Raw genomic sequence first — 10,394 nt, 5'->3', positions numbered from 1 at the left:
CAGTACACAAATGTCATATGTTATAATTACCATGGCTTCACAAGTGGTGTGCAGTATTTAGAGTGCTACATTTTTGTCCATACAGTGGTCAAGTATGCAGGAGGGGTGCATGGAGCCAGTTAAGTATTGGCAGCCGAATATATCACTTCATTGAATAAGAAAGAAGATGACTAGAGTAAAGCAATCCTTCACATAAATATCCTTTCGTACTTAAACTGACATGGGGACACCTTGATAATCAGGACAATGTTGGTTGCATGGTTCCAACTAAGGCCTCCATATTTTGACATTTGGTTCACTACTAAAAGAAAGGTGAGCTTTAAATGAAATATTGATAGACAGTTGAATGCAAAGTTCAATGAAGAGGAGGGACATTATATGGAATCAAGGGCATTAGTGAAGGGCGTGCACCGAGTAACGCTAGCCTGTAGCTGGGGTGAACAGTTAGCTACAGGAAATATGGAAAGCTCATGTCAACTTGGAAGGAATACAGCAGCTAGGTGTGGTCAGATGAAGAAACCAATCAAATTCACTGGTAGAAATGCAACAGAAGATGAAGTATCATATGAGCTGTTTGTGTGTACGTAGTTTGTTACTGTCCTATGAAAGTCTGTGACATCAAAGAAATAAACATGTGTAATGACAGGTTTCTACTGTAACAACATCAACAGCTATTGGCTACACATTCATGAAATTAATGTATTTTATACATCAATTGTTCTTGCTTGTATCAAAGCGGCTTCACACTGGTACCAATGCAATATTAAGACATGTGATAAATATGTGACCAGGCCTGCGAAAATAGGGCATGTGGGCACAAACTATAGCCCATCATATAACAGGTTATATCTTGGCACTGGGATCATATAGTTACATTCTGTAACTTGCATTATAAAGCCAACTAAAGCTTTACTGATGGGTGAAAATTGCATCACCATAGCATAATCACATGAAAAGTTATACATCATTAAATTTTGAAAAAGTAGGCAGGCCTGATCACATAATATGCACGTAGCATAAGCAACCAATTAACAGAACATTTATTCCTGCCGCATGTCCCTTCTCGTAAAAACATCCCTGGAGCACGATTTTTGGCAGAGGTATTCCACTTGACTTCACCTTCCTGTGTATCAAGTTTGGTGTCAAAAGGTGCTTCCCCTGACCAGTAATAGCTGAAAATGTAAAAAGTCAAAGTAACCGTTTATCGGAACCATGGCTCAATCACCGGAACCATGGCTTAATCAAAGTGCTGTTTATCGGAACCATATATGGCTTAATTATATGAACTTTTAATATTCAGAGTTTGTCAGCATTTTCAAGTGACCTGCATTAAGTGCATTCTAAGATCCTGTCTGGCTACTGTCAGTGTGTTGGAGTACACATAATTAGTGTGTGTACTGTGTAGAACTGCAGTAGTACTGGCTGTGTAATAGTTCAGCAGGAGGGTAGCTGGTTCATCAAAAATTTGTACACTATACCCTACTATAAACATCAAAATTAAGATGCTTTAGTCACCAAATATGCAGCACTATGTCAGGCAAATATGTAGCTATTCTAATAAACTGCTAAAATCAGCCACACATTCAATTTCAGAGGGCTCTAATGTTTAAAAATTTAGAAAATAATAGCAAAAATGCAAATTGGCAATTTATCCCTGGTGACACTTATATCAAAACATCCATGTGACTCAAATATAAGGTTGGGGTTGAATATCTTTTAATTTTAAGTTTAAAGTAGGGATCAAAAAATAAAAGTAGTGAAACAAGGGAATAGCAAAAAAGTAGTGAAACAAGAGAGGCCGCCTGTGCCTGCAGATATTACTAATTGCTATTTTAATCCCTAATTCAGGTATAGGAGGCATCCTGTCTTGTTTTGTAACTTTTTTGTTATTCCCTTCATTTACTTCTTTTTTATTCTTTGATTCCTAATCCAACTACAATTTTTTCCTACTTGTTTGCTTATGTTTTTATAACATAACTATGACTAATGAACCTTACATACTGTATCAAAAGAAAGAATGGCACCAAGCATGTCATAAAAGTAATTTTATGTCTACACGTGTGCCCTAACAATCAATTACTGAAAAGTGAAGTGGCCATTATGCTTTGTCTTCAGCTATGTTCTGCCTGTAACACTGCGTTACAACAGCACAAGAAGTGTTTCTGCAATCACTATAGAAATACGGGCAATGAGCATAGTTATAGCTACCACCACAGCCACAGGGAAGGCATATCACACTATTGTGAATTGATTAGGGCTGCACCAATTCTAGTATTGGTATTGGGCCAATACTGTGTTTTCGTGAGGTATTGGAAATGGCCAATGTATTGCCGCAGGTAACGGTATCCAGGGTTCTGCCCAGAAATCCTAGGTGGTGGCCTAAAGTTAACATGAGTTAACTGATTTGCCGTGTGTTGTATTAGTGAGTTGTATTAGAGTATATTGCATGTATATATATCTATGATAAATGTAAGAATTGTAGTGGTTAGATTTAAGAGGGTACTGGTCGCTTTGTACCACTGCCAACCAGTGTGGGCAGAACCCTGTGTATCAAATGTGCAACATGCAGATGGAAATGACATCTGTTTGTATTATCCTATTTCACAGGCACAATAAAGCATCATGCACGATGCTAGTAGTAACAAAGTCATTCTTCTATGCTGAAAATTTCTCTGTGAAAACATAACCTGAGAAAAAGATTGATGTACTCTAATAGAACAGTCAGTAACTCTAATAAAGCAATTGGGTTAGCAGTTTGTCATGACTAATATTTATAAGTAAGTATTTCTGTGACAACCATTATCTAGACTTCTTCTCAAGCCATAGTAGAGCATAGAAGACTACTTGACTAGCTGCTGAACTGGTCTGTACTTCTAGTGAATCTTGTATAGTTAGTCACTTTATCATGTGCTCATTACAATGAATAGTCCATTATTGCGTTAAAACTTATATATGAACTACACAAATAAATAAATTGATACTGTGAATGACTTGACTTATGGTGTATGTTACAAATAATGTGTGGTGTGATGAAGTAGATAAGGTACTTGGCATTGATAATCTTACTTGCAGATACTTCCAAGGTAAGTGCTTGGTACTTGTAAAAGTGGAATCAGTACAGCCCTAGAATTGATACCTTGTGTTGTCAGTGAAAAGAACTGGGACACAAAGGAGGACAAAGATAAGTCCATGATGCATGTATTGTACATACTGTAGTTGGCAAAAAGGCATGTCTTGGGATGAAGCAATGTCGAACAGCACCGGTAACATTATACATTGTTGAGTTATGCTTGCCTGAAGGCATCAGTTAGTCAGTTAGTAGAAGAAAATTTAGTATGAAAAGTAAACAAACAAGCACAAGGAAAAATCACTAATTTTAGCTTGATTAGGGATCATAGGCATAAAAGTAATGAAACAAGAGGACACGAGAGGACACCTAGTGTATAATTCAGTTATGGGAGGACACGAGAGGACACCTAGTCTATAATTTAGTTATGGAAGGACACGAGAGGACACCTAGCCTATAATTCAGTTATGGGAGGACACGAGAGGACACCTAGCCTATAATTCAGTTATGGGAGGACACGAGAGGACACCTAGCCTATAATTCAGTTATGAGAGGACACCTAGTCTATAATTCAGTTATGGGAGGACACGAGAGGACACCTAGCCTATAATTCAGTTATGGGAGGACACGAGAGGACACCTAGTCTATAATTCAGTTATGGGAGGACACGAGAGGACACCTAGTCTATAATTCAGTTATGGGAGGACACTAGAGGACACCTAGTGTATAATTCAGTTATGGGAGGACACGAGAGGACACCTAGTCTATAATTCAGTTATGGGAGGACACGAGAGGACACCTAGTCTATAATTCAGTTATGCGAGGACACGAGAGGACACCTAGTCTATAATTCAGTTATGGGAGGACACGAGAGGACACCTAGTCTATAATTCAGTTATGGGAGGACACGAGAGGACACCTAGTGTATAATTCAGTTATGGGAGGACACGAGAGGACACCTAGCCTATAATTCAGTTATGGGGAGCCATTATGCTTGTGTAAAGGCATCAGTTAGCTAGTCAGTCTAATAAATTCCACAAACTTTTTTGTTTTAATTAAATTTCACAGCAACTTTTTGAAAATGTTGTTTGCTGTTACCCTGAAGGTACTGATTATACCTAACCAATACTGCCAAGGGCACCATGAAGGTATTTGAGACTAGTATATAGTGTGGTCAATAATTTTTCATGGGAAGGTGAAAAGTTCAATAATCTCTATTACACAGTACCACTGTATGGTGAACAGCTCTTGTTATTTCGTTTGTTGCAAAAGGATTGATCAAGCAAAGAAATTGAGGTTTGAATGCATGCTTGATAAGAATTAGCTCAAAGATGGTATCCTACTCTAAAGAAATGTTTAAATGGTCCTTGCACAATAGAGATACAGATGCATGAAAATTGTTCTTTGGCTCCTGTGTAATTCACACTTGTCTCTTCATGAACCCATGCCAACTTCCTTTGGCCACATGACACACTGCACCATTTTCAAAGTTTATAACTTCTTAAGAAATTTGTACTGTATTTTGCACTGTAGCTATCAGAAATCGTATGCAGGTTTTTCAATGTGATAAGGATGACAAACATAGTAGTGATAATAGACCACATCATAAAATTCATGATCATAAAAGTCACGATCATAAGCCTTCACCGAATAATGATGCTACATCACCAATATTGGTATTTCTAGCAGTGCTGTGCTTTATTTCATTACTATTGAATGTGTACATGTACCAAGACAGGACGTAATGGGTGAACTCATATCAAATATCCAACATGAAGTAAAAAGTTATAAGGCATGCGCAGCATCATTTCTCAACAAGACCAATGAAACATTATCACATGATGATCTTAATGACAGAACTGCCGTCATTATGAACAAAATAGAAGTATGCAAACCCAGAAATTATACTGACATTTTGAAAGCCACACCCCAAAAATGTGACATTACAATAGCTAAATGCAAGTCACAGAAACTTGAGGAAGATATTCAAATAGCATCACAGTCATCGAAAATATTACATGATTATCAACAACACCCAGCATCAATAGTATCACAAAACAACAGCAAACTGTGGTCATTATACTATTAATGTTGTCATCATATGGTCATGATGATAAAGTAGCACCAGTCATTTTTAAGATGTCTAACTTCAGTGAGAATATCAATTGTGGTCATGTATGGTATAGTAGACCATTCCTTGCTTTTGATAAAGGATGTAGGATGCGTCTAGTAGTGTGTGGTTATTATGTTTACAGTGAATGTAATCATTTAGCAGTACCCTTGTATCTCATGAAGGGTCCTTATGATGATGAACTGGAACAATCAGGTCACTGGCCAATGAGTGGAACATTTAGAGTTGAACTGCTGAACCAGTTGAGTGATCACTATCATTATATAACATTTAACGACACTATTTGTAGTGAGTGTAGCAATAGAGTGTTAGAAGGTGACATGGTTCCTAATGTTTGTATCTCATGGCAATATCCTACCTGCTCATCACAAAAATGATACTCTGTACTTCAGAGTGTCATCATTAAATGTAGAGGAATACTACAGTCAAGTTGGTTGGTGCTTCATGTAGTCAGTAGGAGGAACTGTAGTGATATACTGAATGAAAAGGTTTCAGATAGCATATCTGCCACATTGTTCATTGTAGATATTGGGATTTGCAGTTTTGTTATGGGTAGTTTCTGGACAGGCATTATGGTCTTTTTTGTTAATACATTTTGTATGATTGTTGGTAAAGTGATGTGTACCACTTGTAGTGCACGTGGTGTGAAAATTTGGTCAATTTTGGTAGGACAATTTGTATATATAGTATGTTAGTACTATATGGACTCCTTTGCTTGACTTCTGACATTTTGTATATAGTACGCTTCTGACCTTCACCATTGTCAATTTAGTGACATATTACATAGCAACATTTTTATTGATACATTAATGTGCATTAAAGAGTATATAGAGAGTAAGAGTATTATTATTAACATATTCCAAACTAAATAAGAAACCAAAACTTTAAGTTGCAGCAATTTTTTCTTAAAAACACAGCAAATTTTCTGTGATGTACCAAAATTTACCCTTGTGTAAGAAGCATGGTTCCTACACGTGTAGGGCAGCATTAAGAAATTTTGTAGGAAATATTCCTGCACTGTTGAGTTTTGTAAGAAAGATTCCTACACATGACATAATGTGTAGGAATAATTCCTACAAGTGTAGGAATTATTCCAAACAATTCCTACACTTGTAAGAATGATTCCTACACTTGTAGGAATGATTCCTACACTACAAGAAGATGTCTTACACTTTGTGCCAAGTGTAGGAATCTTTCTTACAAAATTCAACAGTGTGGGAATATTTCCTACAAAATTCTGCAAAAATTCTCAATAAAGCACTACACATGTAGGAACCATGCTTCCTACACAAGTGTAAAATTCCTTCCAGCACTTTACCTCAAAATTATGATTTCTTATTTAGTTTGGAATATGTTTATTGTTGTTGTTATTATTTACTCTTGTGTGTATACAGACAAGTATATTATAAATTACTTTTGCTAATTTTGTATAATTTTTTGTGATGTAAACGCTTGTACAACTGAATAACTATTCAAATATCAGAAACTTTACAATAAGATCCCGAACACATAATAGCTACTCAAGTCACACACAGCTGTATAAGCTGCATTTTAATAGTGTAATTCAAACCTTTGAAGTTAATATAATACATACTTTTATATACGACTTAGTTTTAAACTTGTTTGCATGAGAATACATTTTGCATTGTCAGTATTTTGACATATTGTTCTAGCTAGCTATAATAATGATGTGTTCATACCCAAGACATGGTAGTGTGTTGAGCAGCCCAAGAAGCCATCAGAACAGCTGTCAGGTTACCCCCTGAGGAAACATATAATGACTGGGTAGCTATACATGGTGAGTAGTGTGAGATCATGTGGGTTCTAGTATTAAGTTCTTAGTTACCTGACTATTGACAATACTGAACAATGAGTCTCCTGGAATTCCGAACAATGTCAGAGTTCCGTCTACCATCTTCTCTCTCACCATTTACCTCTAAACACACATCATAGTAATTATCCCCAGTTACTTTTTTTATTTTAAAGGTTTTCCCACTGTATAAGTGGCATTAATGACAATATGGATAGCGGTCTCCTGGATGTTTCTGCTGATGTGATCAGTGAGACCCCAAAAAAGAAGCCAACATCTCCATGGTCATTTGCTAAGGATGTTGTAAAACGCCTTGCCATAGTAACACCTACCTCAAGTAGAGTCACTGTCGCCGAACCCCTTAAGTCCTAACACTGTTGATCTCCTGTGTGACATGAATACAATTCACACATTAGAATACTTGTTATTGATACTGGGAGTTGAACTATGAGATCATGTGATCATGCTTTTTAAAATATTACATAATGAAACATCCATTTCCAGTTACCACCTTCCTATGCCAATAACCACATGTACAAGAGGGCACTCTTACAGATTCAGACAGGTATCAGCCCACTTAAACATTTATTTGCACTCTTTTTTCCCTGCCACTATCAAAATATGGAACAGCCTCCCAGCTACTGCAATTGAAGCAACCAATGTAGATGACTTTCAGAAAAGGATTGTAGACTATTTTTGTATTAATCCAGCTATATAGTCTAAAATGTTGTACATTTTGTTTTCTTGCATGTATCTGTGCTTTATACTCCCTAATGGAGGTCTGCACAGTATTAATAATAAATAAATAAATGTGATGTGTGATGACTGACATATCCTATGGTGTTCACCATGTTATCCACCCCCTCCAGGCATCCCTACACTCAGGAGTTGACCTCACTATAATTGTAAAACAATAAAATGATTTTCATACTCTGCTACCTTTATCAAACAGTATGCTAGTACTGTTTAAGTAGGGATACTCCATGCAATAGTGATGTAGATGCACATAAACTAAATTATATGTTGTAGTCTGGTATAAAACTTGTAACCTGGTATAAAAGAAAGTTTGGTATCATTTTAAGCTCTTTTCTCATAGAACAACATATCCAAAGTCCCAAAAAATCCCTCTTAGGGATAATCCCTCTTAGGGAGTTTGTTTTATATCAGTTTTTATATGTTTTCAATCAGCACAAGCAGCTGCCAATATTGTGACTGGATCAGCAAGAACCCCACATGTTGCATTGTTTGAATTTACATTTTCTTTAGACTACAACAAGCTTGATACTGAAATTTGATTGGCTGAAAACGTGGTCTCTAAATCTCGTAGAGCCACGGTCATGTCCAATAGAGACCACGCTCTGAGGCGATACGAAACACGATAATTACGCGCCTGTAACATTGGCAACGCATGGGCGTTTAAATGGCTAGTAACAGCCGTACTGAATTAGAGGGAGGTGTAATGGGCTTGTTTGTACTAATCAACACTACATTACTTGCTTACAACCAGCTGTCGGGGCACAACAACAGTAACAATGAGTTGTAGTCCAGTCGCTGAGTCCAGTACTTCGATACATAGCACGCGCCTGTAACATTGGCAACGCATGGGCGTTTAAACGGGTAGCAACAGCCACGCTGAGGTCCCGCCATGTAGGGAGGTGTAGAGGGCTTGTTTCTAGTAATTAGCCATACATTTCCCATTTACAAGCAGCTGTCAACTCTGGTACAATAACGAGTTGTAGACTAAATAAGTTAGACGTCAAGAACCACTGGGTTCTACGGGATTTAGAAAACTCGAAGGCCCTGGGCTGTAGCGCCCGAGCGCAGCGAGGGCGCTACTAAGGGCCTGAGGGTTTTCTAAATCCCGTAGAACCCAGTGGTTCTTGACGTCTAACTATAATTTAGGTAGCCAAAGGAATGGTAAACTGAAGTTTCAGCTGTAGAAGCCAAGCACTTATGAAATTAGAGTTATACAAAGTGGTAACAGCAGAACTAAAATCAGTTGACAATACACAGGGGCAGATCTAGGACTTATAAAAGGGGGAGCTAACTCAAGGTACTAATCTCTTGGGTAGAGGTGTGTGAAGCACACTTCCCAGCATGCGAAGCATGCTGGAACTAGGGGGGTCTGGGGGCACTACTGATGCCCCCCCCCAGGAAAAATTTGAAAAATAGATGCTAAAATACTGCAATTTGGAGACATTTCCACATAAAATTCATACCTGTAGATACTTTATATACTGCATTTAGATTATAAGTATGGCTCTCTGAAGCATTTTGCTAATGGAAAAGTTTGGGTTGGTACAGACAACCAAGTACATGATGCACCCCTCTCACAATTGCATAACACTGAATAGGTGCATGTTAGAATAATAATGTTGAAAGTGGAAAATTTTGGAAATTTGAACAATACAAGATTGAACCTGAGAGCATTTTCAATGGAAATTGTGTACCTGAATTAAGTATTGCCATACACATTAACTACACAAGTAGATGAATGAAGCCCTTTAAACAGACCAATGCACTTCATTGTATGTATAGGTGCAGGCAGATTTGAAAAATTCCATAACAGAATCAACTACATGTTTCCAGTGAATGTTCTATTAGAGTAGTTAGCTGACTGCTCTATTAGAGTATCTCGATCTTGTACACCTCCAATGCTGATCCGGGTCCTTGTTGCATAAACTTTAGCATAAATCCACTAATAATACCTTGGAAAGATGTTTATAAGGTGGTTTTATGAGTATTTGTATTATTGATGATCATATAATTATGCTAAGACAAAATTTCATTATAATACTAAGCAGATCAAGTAAAGCCTAAATATGAAGGGGGGACTTCAGCCCCCAAGGCCCCCCCCTGGATCCGCCCCTGATACAAGCTACAGGCGCAGAATTAAATGGTCATAACTTACTGGTATGATTGCAGAGATGCAACTTGCATCATCAGATTCTAGAGAATCCATTGCTGGGTAATTTATTATTTTTATTAAAGCTTTACAGCAGGTCTGTAGGGCACCTGGTCCTACAGCCTGCTCAAAGACATTAGACACTAAGACATTAGCTACTTAAGGTGTGTTTGAAAAGTTGCAGAAAGGAGAAAAAATCCATGACTGGACCTAGGTAGCCTCGAACCTGCAGCCATCCGATTTACGCTCGAACACTTACAGGAGTCTACCAGGCGGTCAGGATGTTTTCTCCTTGATATTTTCATGTATTTATATCCATAGGAATTCTAGAGAGTGACTCATTATCTCTAAGTACCCCAAGTAGAACCAAATGGACTCTAGTTAATTTATTAAAGCTAGTTTTGTCTTCCAGACCCTTCCTATGACCATGGCCAGCAAAGGTGAAAACATGCAAGAACAAGACCGCTTCAAGGCAGACTAA

The sequence above is a fragment of the Dysidea avara genome, chromosome 4 (assembly GCF_963678975.1).
Source record: "Dysidea avara chromosome 4, odDysAvar1.4, whole genome shotgun sequence".
NCBI classification, from domain to species: Eukaryota; Metazoa; Porifera; class Demospongiae; order Dictyoceratida; family Dysideidae; genus Dysidea; species Dysidea avara.
This window is presented reverse-complemented; position numbering follows the sequence as displayed.